Source organism: Arachis hypogaea, chromosome 15 (genome assembly GCF_003086295.3).
Source record: "Arachis hypogaea cultivar Tifrunner chromosome 15, arahy.Tifrunner.gnm2.J5K5, whole genome shotgun sequence".
NCBI classification, from domain to species: Eukaryota; Viridiplantae; Streptophyta; class Magnoliopsida; order Fabales; family Fabaceae; genus Arachis; species Arachis hypogaea.
In genome coordinates, this window is record NC_092050.1 from 39,945,958 (window position 1) to 39,968,483 (window position 22,526).

A 22,526-nucleotide genomic window follows, 5' to 3' on the forward strand; every position below is an offset into this window, starting at 1 on the left:
CGTATATTAGGTGGAAGGGACTCATCCCAATGGGTGTCTTGTACGCTGTTCGATAAGCCCAAAACGCATCAACAATTCTGGTGCTCCGGTCCTTCCTATGAGGCTTGACTATCTTCTCCAGAATGCACTTTATCTCCCTGTTAGACACCTTGCTTTCCCATTGGTCTGAGGATGGTAAGCTGTTGCTACCTTATGAACAATCCCATGCTTCTTCAGTAGTCCTGTTAATCTCCTGTTACAAAAGTGAGTGCCTTGATCACTCACGATTGCTCGTGGTGATCCAAAGCGACAGATAATATGATTTCTAACAAAGGAGACAACAACGTTAACATCATCAGTACGGGTTGGAATTGCTTCCACCCATTTAGAAATATAATCTACAGCTAACAATATATATAAGAAACCGCTAGAGTTTGGGAATGGATCTATGAAGTCAATGCCCTAAACATAAAAAATTTCACAGAACAGCATAAGCTGTTGGGGCATCTCATCCCTCTTGGATATATTACCAAACCTTTGGCATGGGGAACAAGATTTACAGAAGGCAGTGGCATCCTTAAAAAGAGTGGGCCACCAGAATCCATAGTCTAAAATTTTTCTAGCTGTTCTTTGAGGGCCAAAATGGCCACCACTCTCAGAAGAGTGGTAGGCCTCTAAAATTGACTGAAATTCTGATTGAGGCACACACCTTCTAATTACCTGGTCAGCACCATATCTCCATAAATATGGGTCATCTCATATATAATATATGGACTCGCTTTTTAGCTTGTCTCTTTGATGCTTAGTAAAATTAGGAGGGAAGGTATGAGTAACTAGATAATTAGCTACAGGTGCATACCAAGAAACTACTTCAGATATTGCTTGTAAGCTATCTAATGGAAAAGCATCATTGATAGGAGTGGAGTCATCCTTAATGTGCTCTAGGTGACTTAAGAGGTCTGCCACTAAATTCTGGGAACCACTCCTATCCTTAATTTCTAAATCAAATTCTTCCAGCAACAATATCCAACATATTAACCTTGGTTTGGACTCTTTTTTAGCTAATAAATATTTTAGAGATGCATGGTCTGAGTACACTACGACCTTAGTACCAAGTAAATAGGCTCGGAATTCATCCAGAGCAAAAACAATAGCCAGAAGCTCTTTTTCAGTGGTAGTATAATTAGACTGAGCAGTGTCTAAGGTCTTAAACACATAAGCAATTATAAAAGGATCCTTACCTTCGCGTTGAGCCAGCGTCGCTCCTACTGTATGGTTGGAGGCATCACACATAATCTCAAAAGGCTAGCTCCAGTCTGGTCCTCTCACAATCGGAGCTTGAGTCAAGGCGATCTTTATCTTATCAAACACATTCAGCAGTCCTCACTCAGCTCGAACTCAACTTCTTTCTGCAACAGTCTGGATAAGGGCAATGCTACCTTACTGAAGTCTTTGATGAATCTCCGGTAGAAACCTGCATGACCAAGGAATGAATGGACTTCCCTCACAGAGGAGGGGTAAGGTAAACTAGAAATCACATCTACCTTTGCTGGATCTACAGAAATACCAGTATTAGAAACAACATGTCCTAGAATAATACCTTGTTTTACCATAAAATGACATTTTTCAAAATTTAAAACAAGGTTTGAACTAACAGACCTGTCTAATACTCTAGCTAAACTATCCAAGCAAAGGTTAAATGAATCACCATACACGCTAAAGTCATCCATGAAAACTTCCATATAGTCCTCAATAAGATCTGAGAAGACACTCATCATGCATCTTTGGAAAGTAGCTGGTGTATTACACAAGCCAAAAGGCATCCTCTTGTATGCATACATTCCAAAGGGACATGTAAAAGTGGTTTTCTCCTGATCTTCATTAGCTATATGGATTTGAAAATAGCCTGTGTAACCATCTAAAAAGCAGTAGTGTGATTTACCTGACAGGAGATCAAGCATCTAATCGATAAATGACAGGGGGTAATGATCCTTCCGAGTAGCTTGATTGAGGTGTATGTAGTCAATGCACACCCTCCAGGAATTTCGCACTCTTGTTGTAAGGAGCTCTCCATGCTCATTCTTCACTGTTGTGACTCCAGACTTCTTGGGCACCACTTATACTGGGCTGACCTATTCACTATCTGAGATGGGGTAGATGATATCAGCTTCAAGTAGTCTGGTCACTTCCTTCTTGACAACTTCTAAGATGGTGGGGTTCAACCGCCTTTGAGGTTGACGGATAGGCCTTGCTTCCTCTTCTAAAAATATTCTGTGCTCACAGACTTGAGGGCTGATGCCTACTATATCTGCTAAGCTCCAACCAATTGCTTTCTTGTGTCTTCACAGCACACTAAGCAACTGCTCCTCCTGTTGGGAAGTGAGTTCCCTTGCAATGATAATTGGGAGCTTCTGATGATCCTCAAGGTAGGCATACTTAAGGTGGGGTGGAAGGGATTTTAACTCCATTTTCTGCTCATGGCTAGGCAATTGATCATCTGGAGCTAGTGAAGGTGGCAATGTGTCTTCATCTTGTCCAGGGGGCTTCCCCACACTTGTACCTTGCTCTATGTGCCTCTTTTCTACTTCCTCCTGGTGAACTGCAGCTACAGTTTCATGTATGATGTCACACTGGAAGATAGAATGATCTTCCGGAGGATGCTTCATAGCTTCATCCAAGTTGAAGCTCACTATTCTGCCATCTATCTCAAAGGAATAAGTTCGTGAGAAAGCATCCAGCTTGAACATTGAAGTCTTCAGAAATGGCCTTCCGAGCAAGATGGATGATGGTCTTCCTGAGTCATTAGGGGGCATCTCCAAGATGTAAAAGTCAATTGGAAATGTGAGCCCCTTAATGCTCACCAGCACGTCCTCAGCAATTCCTACCACTGAGATTATACTTTTATCTGCCAAAACAAAACATACTGCCGACCTTTTTAAGGGAGGGAGCCTCAGGGTATCATATACAGATAATGACATAATACTCACGCACGCGCCTAAATCACACATGCATTCAGAAAATTTTACACCTTCTATAGTAATAGTAACCATGCATGGACCTGGATCACTACATTTTTCTGGTATATCACCCATTAAAGAAGAAATAGAGCTACCTAGAGGGATAGTTTCTAAATCTTGTATTTTATATTTATTCACGCATAAATCCTTTAGAAACTTCGCATATTTAGGTACCTGGCGAAATGTCATAAAAAAGGGGAATAGTTACCTCAACCTTTTTGAAGATCTCCACCATCTTGGGGTCTAGCTCCATCTGTTTTCTGGACTTCCTAGCAAGGTGTGGAAATGGAATGGAAATGGCTTCTCTTGTAACTTCAGCTTCTTTTGGTACTTTATTCCTTGGTTGAACATCTTCTTCTTCAACCATGTATTGTACTTCCTCCTCTTCTTCAACACCCTCCACCTCAACAATGTCTTCAGCTTGGATATCTTCCTTTGAGCTTGGCTCCTCCTGACTCTTCTCTTGCAGTGTGGTTCTGGACCTCAAAGTAATGGCATTGATTCCACCTTTGGGGTTAGGTAAAGGTTGAGAAGGCAGTGCACTGGAGCTTGAAGGTTGATTGTTAGGGGTAGAAGGTGGTTCCAGTTGAGAGATGAGAGCTTGTAAAGTGGTGGTAAGACCATTGATGCTAGAGGTAAGTGTGTTCTGAAGGTCTTTCTGTCCTTATGCAATAGAGTGAAGCATCTCATCATTGGTAAAAGAAGGGGGATAAGTAATTTGAGGGGGCTGCTGTTGGTTATTCTGAGGCACTTGGGACTGCCTTTGGTGAGGTGCTCTGTAAGGCTGGTTTTGATTTTGCTGTTGGTAAAGAGGGTTCTGCTATCTATTGTTGTTGTTCCACCTCTGATTCCCACTGTTGTCTCTGCCTCCTCTATTGTAGTTATCCCTACATCCCTGGTTGGAATTCTCTCCACCCCTGGTTGGAGTTGTCTTACCAACCTTGGTTGTAGCTTCCACCTTAGTTATAATTGCCGCCTTGTTGATATCAACCTTGATTTGGGCGGTCATAGAAGTTATGAGTAGCTGCCAAGGTGTTGTCCTCTTGTTGGAGCTGTGGGCTCTCATCAATGTAATGAGTATAACAGGCACATATTCCGCACACTCTCTGAGGAACCAACTGTTGACTCTGTTGTTGTGGGGGAGGCTGAGGTTGCTGTTGATTCAGCTGTAGCTGCTTTAGTATGTTGGTCATCTCTTCCGGAGTCTGTGTGAGAGCAGCAATCTCACTACTAGAGGAAACCTCTGCAATAGCCTTGGGATGGTTGTTCCTGTGCCTGACATTTCGGGTAGACTCAGCTAGATCGGTGATCAGTTGCCAAGCTTCTGTCGCCGTTTTGTACTTCTTCAGAGAACTATTACTTGTAGCATCTAATGTAGTCTTATCCTGAGGCTTCATGCCTTGTGTGAAGTAGCTGATCAACACCAACTAGTCAATCTTGTATTGGGGACATGAATCTAGGAGATTCCTGAAGTGTTCCCAATACTCATAAAAGGTCTCTGATTCACCTTGGATAATGTAGGAAATTTCTTTTCGTAGTTTGTCTGTAACTTCAGCTGGAAAGTACTTTTCTAGGAATTCCCTTCTGAGCAGATCCCAATTAGTAATGACTGCTTCAGGTTGAGTGTAGAACCACTCCCTTGCCTTTCCCTCAAGAGAAAACGGGAAAGCATACAGCCAAATAGTGGTTTCATCTGTAGCATCACGCCTAGTAGTTGAGCAGACTGTCTGAAAATCTCTGAGGTGCTTGATAGGCTCTGGAGCAGGTATGCCATGAAACTTGGGCAGTAAGTTAATTAGCGCAGTCTTCAGTTCAAAATCTGCAGCCAGATTGAGGTGACGTGCTTGATACGGTTGCAGTGTAAAGTCTGGAGCTCCTGCTTCCTGGAGAGTAATCCTTCTGGGCTCCGCCATATTACCTGCACGTAAATCAACAGAATCAGTAGAAAAAGAGCTTGTTTCTTCCTCAGATGGTGCTTCAGATTCGCCTTCAGAAGAGACTGGGGAATTGGTAGTAACCACTTCACCACCCTCAGAGACTAACCTACGCCAAGCTCGCCTAATACGTGAAATAGTTCTTTCAATTTCAGGATCAAACGCAGCTAAGCTCGGGTCAGGCAGTGAACGTGTCATTCAATGAAAGAAACATATAGCTCATGGTAATAAATAAAATAAATTATGCAAAAATTAAAAATATGTACACCAACCAATAAATTAGCACACAATTGCAACTCCCTGGCAACGGCGCCAAAAATTGAACGGACAGAAAATTGCCAACTAAGAATTTATAATAAGAACAGCGTTGCAAGTACAGTTCTTAACTAACGAAAATTCTGCTTATCAATTTAAAAGGGTTGTAAAAAATTTAGAATAAAAATACTGGGAGTAGAAATTCCAGGTCGTCTCCCAACGAGTTGACAAAAGAGTGCTATCTTATTAGCTAGGAGTTTACCGAGAAATTTTGAGAGTTGAAGAATAGAAGAATAAATGATTGTAAATTAAAGCAATGAAAATTAACAAGAGAATTTATATAATCAGAATAAAAAGCCTTGACCGAGGGAAGATTAATTGGAAGTTCTATCCTTGTTGGATTTTCTTAAGTGTAATAGCAAGAGGTTATTGTTTTCACTTAGTTAACCCTTACTAAATAAAGGAAAGTCAAGTGATTGAGCTACCTCTTATTCGCAAGTCTTAACCCTCTCCTATGGAAGGGTTAGTGTTAGTAAATAGAGAGTTAGCCAACAACTTCCAATTGAGATTGACACTTGAATATTCCAACTCAAGGGTCTTCTCTTAATCAACCCCCAAGTCAAGTTGGGAGTCTACTCCTTTGACATGAATACAACGTTCACAGGCATATAAAGGGAATAAGAAGAAGACATGATAAATTAAATAAAATAGGATTTGAAAATTAATTAAAGTTAAAAGTAGTTCTTTGCATTAATAAATCCCAAAATCCTAAACATACGTATCTGAACAGGGTTAATGGGCAGTTAAAAGAGTAAAGGAATAAGAAAACAAACTAGACTAATGGCAACTTCAATGGAGGTAGTGACTCTTCTCAATATCCAAATCAAAAGCATCAAAAGCATAAAAACTAGAAATCTATGAATGTCAATATCCAATCTAAAACTAAAAACTATACGAATGAGAATGTGTGTTGAGTCTCTGCTCGTCCCCTGGCTCTAGTCTGTGTTTTTGGGCCGAAAACTGGGTCCAAACTCAGCCCAAAATCGCCCCCAACATTTTCTGTGATTTCAGCAGGTAGCGCATGTCACGCATACGCGTCAGTCACGCGTACGCATTGCTGGTCATCTTCGCGTGTCACGCGTACGCGTCAGGCACGCGCACGCGTCGCCGTGCAAAACTCCAATTCACACGCACGCGTGAGCCATGCATGCGCGTCGCTTCTCACTGGTTGTCTCTGATAAACTACTATTTTATGGTTTATCTTGTGTTTAATTGAGTGGTTTCATCAAGTCTTTACCTACTTATTCATATGATTTTCATGATTTTACAATCCCTTCCTAGTTTTGTTTTATGGTTGAAAACTTGCTTCCTAGAGATCTTTAATTAGTATATTTTAATTCTCCTTTATACCATTCGATGCCGTGATCCGTGTGTTAAGTGTTTAAGCCTTTATAGGGCAGGAATAGCTTAGAGAATGGAGAGAAAGCTTGCAAAAATTGAAGGAACACAAGAAACCAAGGAGATAACCAGCGAGCACCGACGCGCACACATGGCTCAAGCGAGCGCGTGGAATAGAGAAATTTGCAGCGACTCGTGCGCGTGCCTGACGCGTACGCGTGGATTGGAGTTCTACAAGATGACGCGTGCGCGTTCCTGACGCGTATGCGTGATAAGGAAATTCGCTAAATGACGCGCACGCATGACTGACGTGTACGCGTGACATGCGCGATCTGCAGAAAAAATAGAAAACGCTGGGGCGATTTTGGGTCGAATTTTGACCCAGTTTCTAGCCCAGAAACATAGATTAGAGCCAAGGAACATGCAGAGACTCAAGACACATTCTCATTAGCATAGTTTTAGGTTTTTAGATCGGAATCTAGAGAGAAAATTACTCTTCCTCTAGGTTTTCTTTACATTCATAGTTTATTGCTTTTGCTTTTGGATATTGAAGAGTCATCACCTCCGTTGAAGATACTATTCTAGTTTGTTTCCTTACTCTTTTATTTATTCCATATTCTTAATTCTTGTTTAAAGTTACAATTGGATTATTTTCATGGAATGTTAATGATAGGATTACTTTTAGTTTTAATTAAATTGCAGTTGTTGTCTATCATGTCTTTCTTTTATTCCCTCTTTAATTCTATGCAAGTAATTTTCATGTCAATGGAGTAGATTCCAAACTTGACATGGGGGTTGATTAAAAGGAGACACTTGAGTTGGAATGCTTAAGTGATTAGTTAAATTGGAAGTTGTTGGCGAATTTTATATTTACTAACGCTAGACCTTCCCAAGGGAGAGGACTAGGATTTGCGAATAAGAGTTAGCTCAATCACTTGACTTTCCTTTATTTAGTAAAGGTTAACTAAGTGAAAACAACAACCTTTTTATACTACAATTGAGAAAATTCCAACAAGAATAGAACTTCCAATTAATCATTCCCCCAGTCAAGGCTTTTTATTTTCAATAATATAAATTCCTTTTTATTTTCGTTGCACTAAATTACAATTGTCTATTTTCTGTTATTCAACTCTCAAAAAGTCTCTCAGAAAATCCCGATTAATAACTTAGCACCCTTTCCTAGCAACTCGTTGGGAGATGACCTAGGACTCATACTCCTAGTATTTTTATTCTAAACTTTTTGTGACAACCTTTCTAAATTGATGAGGCAGATTTTTGCTGGTTAAGAGCTATACTCGCAACGCTGTTCTATTATATTATAATCTCTTAATTGGTCTAACTTCTGCCACGCATTAGTTTTTGGCGCCGTTGCCGGGGAGTTGTAATTGTGTGCTAAATTATTAATTAGTGTACATATTTTTATTTTATTTGCGTATTTTATTTTACTTTATTACCATGAGCTATATGTTTCTCTCATTGAATGATGCTTTCATTGCCTGATCCGAGCTTAGCCGCATTTGATCCTGAAATTGAAAGAACTATTTCACGTATTAGGCGAGCTTGACGTCGGTTAGCCTCAGAGGGTGGTGAATTGATTGTTATCAATTCACCAGTCTCATCTGAGGGCGAATCTGAACCGCCATCTGAGGAAGAAATAAGCTCCTTTACTACTGATTCAGTTGATTCACGTGCCGATAAAATGGCAGCACCTAGGAGGATTACTCTCGAGGAAGTTGGAGCTCCAGATTTTACACTGCAGCCGTATTAAGTGCATCATCCAACTCTGGCTGCAGATTTTGAGCTGAAGACTGCACTAATCAACTTAATGCCTAAGTTTCATGGCTTACCTGCTCAGGAGCCTATCAAGCACCTCAGGGATTTCCAGACAGCCTGTTCTACTGTTAGGCATCATGGTGCAAATGAAACTTCTATTCTGTTAACCACCTTCCCATTTTCTCTTGAGAGAAAGGAGAGGGAGTGGTACTACTCCCAACCTGAAGCAACTGTTACCAACTGGGATACGCTTAGGAGATAATTCCTGGAAAAATACTTTCCAGCTGAAGTTACAGATAGATTGAGAAAAGAGATCTCCTGCATTGTTCAAGGAGAATCAGAGACTCTTTATGAGTACTGGGAGCGCTTTAAGAACCTTCTAGACGTATGCCTCCACCACATGATTGACAGGTTAGTGTTGATCAGCTACTTCACTCAAGGCATGAAACCTCGGGATAAAACTACACTAGATGGTGCTAGTGATGGTTCTCTAAAAAAGTACAAGACCGCAGATGAAGCATGGCAACTGATCAGCGACTTAGCTGAGTCCACTAGGAATCACAGGCACAGAAACAACCACTCAAAGACTGTTGCAGAGGTTTCCTCTAGCAGTGAGACTACTGCTCTTACACAGAGTATATTTGAAATGACCAAACTACTGAAGCAGATGTAGTTGAATCAACAACAAACTTAGCCTTCCCCACCACAACAAGGCCAACAGTTAGTCCCCCAAAGAGTATGTGGAATCTGTGCTGATTATATTCATTACACTGATGAGTGCCCGTAGCTCCAACAAGAAGACAACACTGTGGCAGCTACTCATAACTTCTATGACCGCCCGAATCAAGGATACAATCAACAAGGCGGCAACTACAACCAAGGTGGGAACTATAACCAAGGATGGCAGGACAACTCGAATCAGGGTTGGAGAGATAATTCCAACCATGGCTGGAGGGACAACTATAACAGAGGAGGCAGAGACAACAATGGAAATCAGAGGTGGAATAACAACAATAGACAGCAGAATCAAAACCAGCCTTACAGAGCACCTCACCTAAGGCAGTCACAAGGACCCCAGCATAACTAACAACAGGCCCCTCAGATCACTTATCCCCCTTCCTCATCAAATGACGAGATACTTCATTCTCTTGCACAAGGACAACAAGACATGCAGACTATACTGAACTCTACTCTAAATGGTCTGAATGCCACTTTACAAGCTCTCGTCTCCCGAATAGATTCATTACCTGCTTCCACCAACCAACCTTCAAACTCCAGTAGAATTCCTTCTCAACCCCTACCTAACCCCATGGGTGGCATCAATGCCATCACTTTGAGGTCTGGAACCACACTGCAAGAGAGGAACAAGGAAGAGCCAAGCCCAATAGAACACGCCCCAGTTGAAGATATAGTTGAAGTGGAAGATGCTGAAGAGGAAGAAGAAGTACAAGACAAGGTTGAAGAAGAAGTAGCTCAGCCAAGGAATGGAGCACCAAAGGATGCAGAGGCTGCAAGTGGCGCCATCCTTATCCCATTCCCATACCTTGCAAGGAAGTCCAGGAAGCAGATGGAACTTGATCCCAAAATGGTAGAAATTTTCAAAAAGGTTGAGGTAACTGTTCCCCTTTTTGATGTTATTCAACAAGTACCTAAATATGAAAAGTTTCTGAAATATTTATGCATACATAAAGACAAAATTAATGAATTAGAAACTATTCTTTTAGGTAGTTCTATATCTGCTTTAATGGGAGGTATACCTGAAAAATGTAGTGACCCAGGTCCATGCAAGGTTAACTGTACCATTGGAGGTGTAATATTTTCTGACTGCATGTGTGATTTAGGAGGGTGTGTTAGTATAATGCCATTGTCTATATATGATGCTTTAAGGCTCCCTCCTTTAAAAAGGTCGGCAGCTCGTTTTGTGTTAGCAGATAAGAGCATTATTACAGTAGTTGGAATTGCTGAAGATGTATTAGTGAGCATTAAGGGGCTCACATTTTCCACTGACTTCTATATCCTGGAAATGCCCCCTAATGACTCAGGAAGACCATCATCAATCCTACTTGGAAGAACATTCCTGAAGACTTCGAAGTTCAAGCTGGATGCATTCTCAGGAACTTACTCCTTTGAGATAGATGGTAGAGCAGCGAGTTTCAGTTTAAATGAAGCTATGAAGCACCTTCTGGAAGATTATTCTATCTTCTAGTGTGACATCATTGATGAAACTGTAGCTGAAGTTCACCAAGAAGAAGTAGAGGAGAAGCACAAGGAGCGAGGTCCAAGTATGGGGACACCTCCTGAACACAATGAGGGCACTTTGCCATTATCATTAGCTCAAGATAATCCAGAGCCTAGCCATGAGCTGAAATTGGAATTGAAACCCTTCCTTACCACCTCAAGTATGCTTACCTTGAGGATAATCAGAAGTTTCCAGTTATCATTGCAAGGGAACTCACTTCCCAACAGGAGGAGCAGCTGCTTAGTGTGCTAAGAAAACACAAGAGAGCAATTGGGTGGAGCTTGGCAGATATAGTAGGCATCAGCCCTCAAGTTTGTGAGCACAGAATATTCTTAGAAGAGGGAGCGAAGCCTGTCCATCAACCCCAAAGAAGATTAAATCCCACCATCTTAGAAGTTGTCTAGAAAGAAGTGACCAGGCTACCTGAAGCAGATATCATTTACCCCATCTGAGACAGTGAATGGGTCTGTCCAGTACAAGTGGTGCCCAAGAAGTCTGGAGTCACAACAGTAAAGAATGAGCATGGAGAGCTCCTAACAACTAGAGTGCAGAATTCATGGAGATTTTGCATCGATTACAGGCGTTTCAACCAAACTACTCGCAAGGATCATTACCCCTGTCAGGTAAATCCCATTACTGCATTTTAGATGGTTATACAGGCTACTTTCAAATTCATATAGCTCCTGAAGATCAGGAGAAGACTACTTTTACATGTCCCTTTGGAATGTATGCATATAAGAGGATGCCTTTTGGCTTATGTAATGCATCGGCTACTTTCCAAAGATGCATGATGAGTATCTTTTCAGATCTTATTGAGAACTGTATAGAAGTATTCATGGATGATTTTAGCGTTTATGATGATTCCTTTAACCTTTGCTTGGATAGTTTAGCTAGAGTATTAGACAGGTGTGTTAGTTCAAACCTTGTATTGAATTTTGAAAAATGTCACTTTATGGTAAAACAAGGGATTGTTCTAGGACATGTTGTGTCCAATACTGGTATTTCTGTAGATCCAGCAAAGGTACATGTCATTTCTAGTTTGCCTTACCCCTCCTTTGTGAGGGAAGTCCGTTCGTTCCTTGGCCATGCAGGTTTCTACAGGAGATTCATTAAGGACTTCAGTAAGGTAGCATGACCTTTATCCAGACTGCTGCAGAAAGATATTGAGTTTGAGTTCAGTGAGGATTGCATGCAAGCATTTGATAAGCTGAAGATCGCCCTGACTCAAGCTCCAATTGTGAGAGGACCAGACTGGAGCCAGCCTTTTGAGATTATGTGTGATGCCTCCAACCATGCAGTGGGAGCGACGTTGGCTCAGCGCGAAGGTAAGGATCCTTTCGTAATTGCTTACACGTCTAAGACCTTAGACGCTGCTCAGTCTAACTACACTACTACTGAAAAAGAGCTTCTAGATATTGTTTTTGCTCTAGATAAATTCTGAGCCTATTTACTTGGTATTAAGGTGGTAGTGTACTCGAACCATGCAACTCTAAAGTATTTATTAGCTAAAAAAGAGTCTAAACCAAGACTAATACATTGGATACTGCTACTGCAAGAATTTGATTTAGAAATTAAGGATAGGAGTGGTAACTAGAATTTAGTGGCAGACCACTTGAGTCCCCTTGAGCACATTAAGGATGACTCTACTCCTATAAATGATACTTTCCCATTTGATAGCTTGCATGCAGTATCTGAAGTAGTTCCTTGGTATGCACATGTAGCTAATTATCTAGTTAGCCATACTTTCCCTCCTAATTTTACTAAGCATCAGAGAGACAAGCTGAAAAGCGAGTCTAAATATTATATATGGGATGATCCATATTTATGGAGGTGTAGTGCTGACCAGGTAATTAAAAGGTGTGTGCCCCAATCAGAATTCCAATCCATTTTAGAGGCCTGCCACTCTTCTGAGAGTGGAGGACATTTTGGCCCACAAAGAATAGCTAGAAAAATCTTAGACTGTGGATTCTGGTGGCCTACTCTTTTTAAAGATACTGCTATTTTTCGTAAATCTTGTTCCCCATGCCAAAGGTTTGGTAATATATCCAAGAGGGATAAGATGCCTCAACAGATTATGCTTTTCTGTGAAATTTTTTATGTTTGGGGCATTGACTTCATGGGTCCGTTTCCAAACTCTAGTGGTTACATTTATATACTGTTAGCTGTAGATTATGTCTCTAAATGGGTGGAAGCAATTCCTACACATACTGATGATAACACTGTTGTTTCCTTTGTTATAAATCATATTATCTGTCGCTTTGGATCACCACGAGCAATCGTGAGTGATTAAGGCACTCACTTTTGTAACAGGAGATTAACAGGATTACTGAAGAAGCAGGGGATTGTTCATAAAGTAGCAACAGCTTATCATCCCCAGACTAATGGGCAAGCAGAAGTATCTAATAGAGAAATAAAGCGTATTCTGGAAAAGATAGTAAAGCCTCATAGGAAGGACTGGAGTGCCAGGCTACAAGATGCACTCTAGGCATATCAAACAGCGTATAAGACACCCATTGGGATGAGCCCTTTTCGCTTAGTATACGGAAAGGCTTGCCACCTTCCAGTAGAGGTGGAACACAAGGCTTTCTGGGCTGTGCGGGAGTGCAGCATGAATTTTGAGGAAGCTGGTGCTGAAAGGAAGCTGCAACTGGCAGAATTGGAGAACCTTCGCTTAGAAGCATATGACAACTCCAGACGATACAAAGAGAAGATGAAGGCTATCCATGACAAGCACATAAAAAGGAGAGAGTTCAGACTAGGGGAGTTAGTTCTTTTTTATAACTACAGATTGAGGCTCATGCCAGGCAAACTGAGATCAAGATGGGAAGGTCCCTACAGAGTAGAAAAAGCAAAGCCATACGGAGTTTTTCACCTGTGTCATCCTTCTAGCTCCAAATTCATCAAGGTCAATGGACATTGCCTAAAGCTTTATCATGGTGAGAAGATGAAGGAACACAAAGAACTAGTGGTCTTCCTCTTGGAAGACCCACCAACAGAAGAAGAATGAGCTTGAAGACCGTCCAACTTAAGGACGTAAAAGCAAAGTGCTAGGTAGGAGACAACCCACCATGGTATGATCGTTCCGTTTTAGTCTTAGTTTTGTTTTATTTTATTCTACTTTATTTTTCTTAGGGACTCTTCTCATAATCTCTGCATATAGTCTGCATTCGCATTTGCATTCTGCATAAAAAAAAAGGCACGCGACGCGCAAGCGTTGCTGACGCGTACGCGTCATATGTGCATTCGATACAATAAATAAAAGAAGGAGAGAGTCACGCGGGAGCATGGATGGAGGCGTGCCTTAGGCACAAACACGCCCACTCGAACGCGTCACTCACGCGCACGCGTGACCCTGAAAAATTGACGTAAAGGGGTGTATGGCAGAGAGTTATGATAGAGTGGGGCTGGAATGGTGCTGGAGGCACAAACCCATCACGCGTGCGCATCCCTCACACGCACGCGTCACCCTAAATTTTGGCAATGTGCGTATAAAACATAGAGTTGTGTGTGCGCGAGGCTGAACTCGCACCAATAGCACAAATCAGGTCACGCGTACGCTTCACCCACGCGTTCGCGTCACTTGAAAATAGCGCCAACCACGCGAACGCATGCTCCACGCGTCCGCATTGCATGCGACGCACAGAATTCCTATCTTTTCTTCCCCAATACTAATCTTTTCTTTTCCCTTCTTATTTCTTTCTTCCTCCTTCTTTCTTCTTTATTCCTTTTCACTTTTTACCTTCTCCCTCCTTCTTTATCATCATCATCAAGGTTCTTTTTCTTTTCTTCTTCTTACTTTTATATTATTATTTTTATTTTTGTTTTCTTCTTCTTTTTTTTCTTTTTACTTTCATTATCTATGTTTTCTTAGTCTTTCTTTTTCTTTTTACATCCTTTTAATTGGTGTTAGAAATTTAATTGGGTGATTGTTTTCTTCTATATTTTGCTTGTGGATTATTTAGGAATTGTTTGACAATTATTAATTATTTTAGGGTTGCTTGCATGTTCAAATTCAATACTTTCAATAACATATTTACCATGCATGCTAAGTGTTTGTGAAAAAGCCCGTATGGCATTGTGCATATTTAAATACTCTATCCTTCTACTCTAATGCCTGTTTTTCACAAAACCCCTTTTAATATTTCATTGATTGAATATAATTGTCAATATAAATAGATTGTTAGTTTGAAACACTTGATAATCAAATTGGGCAATTCATGCTTGATCTATGCTACTCATGCATTTGCCAGCATGCCAATAAACATCTTGCATCTAATTGCCATTACCTGCACTTGCTATATTTCCATTGATGAACTTATCACATGTAGTCGCGACCATGTGTTAACGACATCCTTCTCTACCGTGCATTGATTATCACTTGTACCATCATCTTCCTTGCTCTAATCCTTAGCTTTAAAAGTTACTTTCTTTTCCCTTTTCAAGATGGCCACCAAGAAAGGTAAAGAGAAAGCTACTCCCAAACCACCAGCAAGGAAAGGAACAAAAAGAGCACTAGCTGCGGAGCCATCTTCAACAGCAGTAAAGCCCTCAACAAAGCGAATCAAGAGGATCATCAAGGTCGATGAAAAAGAGAAAGCCTTTCCAGCAAAGGACACTGTGTGGTTCACTAACCACTACTGTGAGCAGATGTTCCCCATCTTGGCTGAGCGGAACTATAATAATGAGTACCTTCTCATCCTCTCGACCAACATTGTTGAATTTGTTGAGCCCCGAATTGAACAAAGACAATGGAGATTCCTACGGAGACAGCCACGGCAGGCCAATCTTTCATGGGTAGTTGAATTCTACTCAAACTTTCACATGCCAACCCTGCAGTCTGTCTATATCCATCAGAAGCAAGTCCCCATAACTGAAGAAGCTATTCAGCAAGCTTTAGATCTTCCGCCTGCTCCAGAAGGATTGGACGCATTCCAAAAAGTCTCTTTCAAGGGCCAGACATGCCAATTTGACTGGGACGCTGTTCTCAGAATTATCGGACAACCTGGCAGCAGATGGATCTATGGATACCATCGATCCCGACCTAAGGGAATATTGGCTTCAGCACTCACCTTGGAGGCTCGAGTATGGGCACAGATTATGTCCCATTACGTTTTTCTGAGCACTCACGAGTCCTCCTTCACTGCAGATATGGATGTTCTTCTCTGGTGTATCCTTACAGACCAGCCTCTCAACTTACCAAGACACATCCGGAATGCTATAGGACACGTACAAATTGCGAACAACCTACCTTTTCCCACCTTGGTTTCAGATCTAGTCTCAACAGCCGGAGTCTCCTACAGAGCTGGGGATACCAAGACCATACTTCCGCGGGATGATCAGTACGTCCCCAACGGGAAGTACATCAGACCTCCAGCAGCCACTATCAACCGGACCACAGAACCGGCGGAAGATATTCCTTCTCATTCCAAATCACAAGAACCTTCAACAAATCAGCTACTCCTATAGATAATTCAGAGGTTAGACCGACTAGACCGGCAGGGAAAGCAAAGAGATCGCCGTAACAAGCGCCGGTTTATATACCTCAAGGAGCTGATTGTTGGTAATCACCCACCTGAAGAAGGCCTAGACATTCCGGACTCCACTTCATTTACCAGCATAGGGAGCCATGACGGTCCCGATTGTGGAGACGCTGCTACCAGCCCCCCTTTGTTCCTGACTGATGGCATCAAGGACGGTGCCAAGCTTTAAGTGTGGGGAGGTCGGTCAGTACCTCACTTCCGGAGGTAAATTCTCTTTCTTAGCACCAATAAATTTGTTAGGATAGGATAGATCGCATAGTAATAGATATTTGCATGCATGTTCTATTTGGTTGAAAAATAATAAGTTTCTTTTCAAGACTCTATTTTGAAAATTTCACTAATTTAAATCAAAACCTTTGTGTTAAAACCTGTTTGAAGACTATAAATTGGAATATAAATGATAGCTAAGAACATACAACCCGTGAGACTTGAGCTTAATTACATGGTTACATTATTTAACCATAATATTTTATTCTTGTGTGTTTGCTTCTCCATGATTGTAATCTATATTTTGTTCCATCCTATATGTCCAATGTTTAATGTGTTATATGCATGCATATGATTGAGGCCATTATTTATTTATTAGCTTACTTATCCCAAATAGCCTACCCTTCCATTTACCTTTGTTAGCCACTTTGAGCCTTTTAATCCCATTTGTTCTATATTTTACCACATCACTAGCCTTAAGCAGAAAAACAATTAAATACCCAAAATTGAATCTTTGGTTAGCTTAAGATAGAGATTGTGAGTCAATCAAGTGTGGAAAAACTGTGGGAACATGGGTTAAGAAGGGAATATGTTATGTTTTTACAATTGATAAAATATTGGGAATTTAGGTACCTACTCATGTAAGACCAGAAAAATTAAAAATCCATGTGCATTGATAATGTTATGTTTATTTTTATGCTTCAAAAAAATATTCAATAAATAAGTAAATAAATAAGGGGACAAAATTACCCCAATGTAATGTTAAGTTAATGAAAAGATCAATGCATATGTGATACAAATTAAAAGAAGAGTTGATGCATCAGTATGTAATGCAAAAGTGGGAATTTTGGGTAGCTAGGCATGAATTTAAAAGTATATAGAGTATGTATAGGTGAAAGCTTAGGTTGATCAAAGATTCAATTTATAGCTCACTTAGCCATATATATACCCTCACCTATACCTTGGCCACATTACAACCTTGAAAAGACCTCATGATGTTTGCATTGGTACATTAAATACTTATTGATTGATTAGGTGAAGAACAAAAATCTAGAAAGCATGATTAGAGAAGAGTAGAGTGATTACCCTATACACTTGAGTGATTAGAGTGCACATATATGATGCACGGAAATTTGTCTCTCAACAATTTTCCTTCGGCAAGTATACCGAATTGTCGTCAAGTAAAAACTCACAATAGAGTGAGGTCGAATCCCATAGGGATTGATTGGTCAAGCAACTTTAATTAGAGGAATGTTCTAGTTGAGCGAAGCAGAATTTGGTTTGAGATTTGCAGGAAATTAAATGGCGGGAAAGTGTTGTCCCATGTTGGAACTTAATTCTCCTAGGGAAGTGTTGATTTGTTCTCAATAATTCTGTGGAGGAAAGTGCATCCCCTGAGGCATCTCAGGGATTTCATGGTGAGGAATTTCCTCATGCTCATGTTAAGGTCCATGGTCTCTTATTTGCTCCATCCTTTTCTTAGTGATGGGCTTGTCCTCTTCAATGAGGATGTCTCCCTCTATGTCAATTCCAGCCGAATTGCAGAGGTGGTAAATGAGGTAAGGAAAGGCTAACCTTGCCCAAGTGGAGGACTTGTCAGCCACCTTGTAGAGTTCTTGAGGTATAATCTCATGAACTTCCACCTCTTCTCCAATCATGATACTATGGATCATAATGGCCCGGTCTATAGTAACTTCAGACCGGTTACTAGTAAGAATGATGGAGCGTTGAATGAACTCTAGCCATCCCCTAGCGACTGGTTTGAGATCATGCCTTCTTAATTGAACCGGCTTGCCTCTTGAGTCAATTTTCCATTGAGCTCCTTCCTCACATATGTCTATGAGGACTTGGTCCAACCTTTGATTAAAGTTGACCCTTCTTGTGTAGGAGCGTGCGTTCTCTTCCATCATTGGCAAGTTGAACGCCAGCCTTACATTTTCCGGACTGAAATCTAAGTGTTTCCCCTGAACCATGGTAAGCCAATGCTTTGGATTCGGGTTCACACTTTGATCATGGTTCCTAGTGATCCATGTGTTTGCATAGAACTCTTGAACCATTAGGATCCCGACTTGTTGATGGGGATTGGTGAGAACTTCCCAACCTCTTCTTTGGATTTCAAGTCGGATCTCCGGATACTCATTCTTCTTGAGCTTGAAAGGAACCTCAGGGATCACTTTCTTCTTGGCCACAACTTCAATCCCAGAGTCCTACTCGGAATACCACAGACAAGGTTTAGACTTTTCGGACTCTCATGAATGCCGCCATCAATCTAGCTTGTACCATAAAGATTCTGATTAAGAGATCCAAGAGATACTCATTCAATCTAAGGTAGAACAGAAGTGGTTGTCAGGCACGTGTTCATAGGGAATGATGATGATTGTCACGTTCATCACATTCATGTTGAAGTGCGAATGAATATCTTAGAAGCAGAATAAGTTGAATTGAATAGAAAAACAGTAGTACTTTGCATTAATTCATGAGGAACAGCAGAGCTCCACACCTTAATCTATGGAGTGTAGAAACTCTACCGTTGAAAATACATAAGTGAAAGGTTCAGGCATGGCCGAATGACCAGCCCCTAAAACGTGATCACAGGATCAGAAAATACAATCCAGGATCTTCCAAAGATTGTCTAATACAATAGTAAAAAGTACTATTTATACTAAACTAGCTACTAGGGTTTACAGAAGTAAGTAATTGATGCATAAATCCACTTCCGGGGCCCACTTGGTGTGTGCTTGGGCTGAGCTTTAGCTTTCCACGTGCAGAGGCTCTTATTGGAGTTGAACGCCAGGTTGTAACGTGTTTCTGGCGTTCAACTCTGGTTTGTGACGTGTTTCTGGCGTTTAACTCCAGACAGCAGCGCAGAACTGGCGTTCAACGCCCTTTCAAAGCCCTGGATGTCTACTTTCCAACGCAATTGGAAGCGCGCCATTTTGAGTTCTGTAGCTCCAGAAAATCTACTTTGAGTGCAGGGAGGTCAGAATCCAACAGCATCACCAGTCCTTCTTCTACCTTTGAATCTGATTTTTGCTCAAGTCCCTCAATTTCAACCAGAAAATACCTGAAATTATAGAAAAACACACAAACTCATAGTAAAGTCCAGAAATATGAATTTAACATAAAAACTAATAAAAACATCCCTAAAATAACTAGATTCTACTAAAAATGTACTAAAAACAATGCCAAAAAGCGTATAAATTATCCGCTCATCACTCGTCCCCGAGCAAAAGAAGAAAGAAAAAAGTAGAAGAAGAAGAAAATGGAGGCGATAGAGGGTGAGGTGTTTTCGGCCAAGGTGAGAAGTTAGGGTTGTGTTGTGTGAAAATGAAGAAGGAATGAGGGGTTTATATAGGAGGGGGGAGGGTTAAGTTTCGGCCATTAGGGTTGGGTTTGGGAGGGAAAATATTTTGAATATGGGATTATGGGGAAGAGAAGATGGATATGAGTGGTGAGGGTGTGATGGGAAAGAGTGATTGAAGTGATTGGTGAAGGGTATTTGGGGAAGAGAGTTATAAAAAGGTGTGAAGGAGAGAGAAGAAGTGGTGGGGATCCTGTGGGGTCCATAGATCCTGAGGTGTCAAGGATTTTTCATCCCTGCACCCTTTAGACGTGTAAAACGCCCTATACATGCAATCCTGGCGTTTAACGCCAGACTGCTGCCTGTTTCTGGCGTTAAACGCCACTTCCATGCTCTGTTCTGGTGTTTAACGCCAGGTAGATGCTTGTTTCTGGTGTTAAACGCCAGCTTGGTGCCTGTTTCTGGTGTTAAACGCTAGACAGATGCTTGTTTCTGCGTTTAAACGCCAAACTGTTCTCCTCCAGAGTGTGCTGTTTTTCATTCTATTTTTCATTCTGTTTTTGATTTTTCAGTAGTTTTTGTGACTTCACATGATCATCAACCTAAAGAACACATAAAATAACAATGGAAAATAAATAAATATGATTAGATAACATTGGGTTGCCTCCCAACAAGCACTTCTTTAATGTCAATAGCTTGACAGTGAGCTCTCATGGAGCCTCACAGATGTTCAGAGCATTGTTGGAACCTCCCAACACCAAACTTAGAGTTTGAATGTGAGGGTTCAACACCAAACTTAGAGTTTGACTGTGGGGCTTTGGTTGACTCTGCAGTGAGAGAAGCTTTTCATGCTTCCTCTCCATGGTTACAAAAGGAGATCCTTGAGTTTTAAACACAAGGTTGTCCTCATTCAGTTGAAGGACTAACTCTCCTCTGTCCACATCAATCACAGCTCTTGCTGTGGCTAGGAAGGGTCTTCCAAGGATGATGGATTCATCCTAATCCTTCCCAGTATCTAGGATTATGAAATCAGCAGGGATGTAAAGGCCTTTAACCTTTACTATCACGTCCTCTACTTGTCCATAAGCCTATTTTCTTGAGTTGTCTGCCATCTCTAATGAGATTCTGGCAGCTTGCACCTCAAAGATTCCCAGTTTCTCCATTACAGAGAGTGGCATGAGGTTTATCCCTGACCCAAGGTCACATAGAGCCTTCTCAAAGGTCATGGTGCCTATGGTACAAGGTATTAAGAACTTTCCAAGATCCTGTTTCTTCTGAGGCAATGTCAGTTGATCCAGATCACTCAGTTCATTGATGAGCAAGGGAGGTTCATCTTCCCAAGTCTCATTACCAAATAATTTGGCATTCAGCTTCATGATTGCACCAAGGTACTTGGCAACTTGCTCTTCAGTGACATCTTCATTCTCTTCAGAAGAAGAAGACTCATCAGAGCTCATGAATGGCATAAGGAGGTTCAAAGGAATCTCTATGGTCTCTAGATGAGCCTCAGATTCCTTTGGTTCCTCAGAGGGAAACTCCTTGTTGATCACATAGACGTCCCAGGAGGCCTTCCTCACTGGGATTCACGTCCTCTCCCTCCCTTGTAAGTTCAGCCATGATGGTTAAATCAATGGCCTTGCACTCTCTTTTTGGATTCTCTTTTGTATTGCTTGGGAGAGTACTAGGAGGAGTTTCAGTGACTCTTTTACACAGCTGGCCCACTTGTGCCTCCAAATTCCTAACGGAGGACCGTGTTTCATTCATGAAACTTACAGTGGCCTTAGATAGATCAGAGACTATATTTGCTAAGCTAGATGGATTCTGCTCAGAACTCTCTGTCTGTTGCTGAGTGGATGATGGAAAAGGCTTGCTATTGCTAAACCTGTTTCTTCCACCATTATTAAAGCCTTGTTGAGGCTTTTGTTGATCCTTCCATGAGAAATTTGGATGATTTCTTCATGAGGGATTATAGGTGTTTCCATAGGGTTCACCCATGTAATTCACCTCTGCTATTGCAGGGTTCTCAGGATCATAAGCTTCTTCTTCAGAAGATGCCTCTTTAGTACTGTTGGATGATTCCTTCAATCCATTCGGACTCTGAGAGATCATATTGACTTGCTGAGTCAATATTTTATTCTGAGCCAATATGGCATTCAGAGTATCCATTTCAAGAACTCCCTTCCTCATAGGCATCCCATTATTCACAGGATTCCTTTCAGAAGTGTACATGAACTGGTTATTTGCAACCATGTCAATGAGTTCTTGAGCTTCTGCAAGCATTTTCTTTAGGTGAATGGATCCACCTACAGAATGGTCCAGTGACATCTTTGATAGCTCAGACAGACCATCATAGAATATATCCAGGATGGTCCATTTTGAAAGCATGTCAGAAGGACACTTTTTGGTCAGTTCCTTGTATCTCTCTCAAGCTTCATAGAGGGATTCACCTTCTTTCTGTCTGAAGGTTTGAACATCCACTCTAAGCTTGCTAAGCTTTTTTAGGAGGAAAGAACTTGGCTAAGAAAGCCGTGACCAGCTTATCCCAAGAGTTCAGGCTATCTTTAGGTTGAGAGTCCAACTATACTCTAGCTCTGTCTCTTACAGCAAACGGGAAAAGCATAAGCCTATAGACCTCGAGATTAACCCCATTGGTCTTAACAGTATCATAGATCTACGAGAATTCAGTTAAGAACTGAAAAGGATCTTCAGATGGAAGTCCTTGAAACTTGCAGTTCTGTTGCATCAGAGAAACTAATTGAGGTTTAAGCTCAAAGTTGTTTGCTCCAATGGCAGGAATTGAGATGCTTCTTCCATGTAAATTGGAATTTGGTGCAGTAAAGTCAGCAAGCATTTTCCTTGCATTGTTATTATTTTCAGCCATGT

The 22,526-nt window shown here is 41.2% G+C and overlaps 1 non-coding gene across 1 annotated transcript; it reads left to right on the forward strand.

Annotated features, from left to right (window-relative positions):
- Positions 1 to 22,022: 22,022 nt before the first annotated feature.
- LOC112753840 (small nucleolar RNA R71) lies at positions 22,023 to 22,130 on the forward strand. The gene has a single exon (XR_003178204.1). It is a non-coding gene; the product is annotated as a small nucleolar RNA R71 (small nucleolar RNA).
- The last annotated feature ends 396 nt before the right edge of the window (positions 22,131 to 22,526 follow it).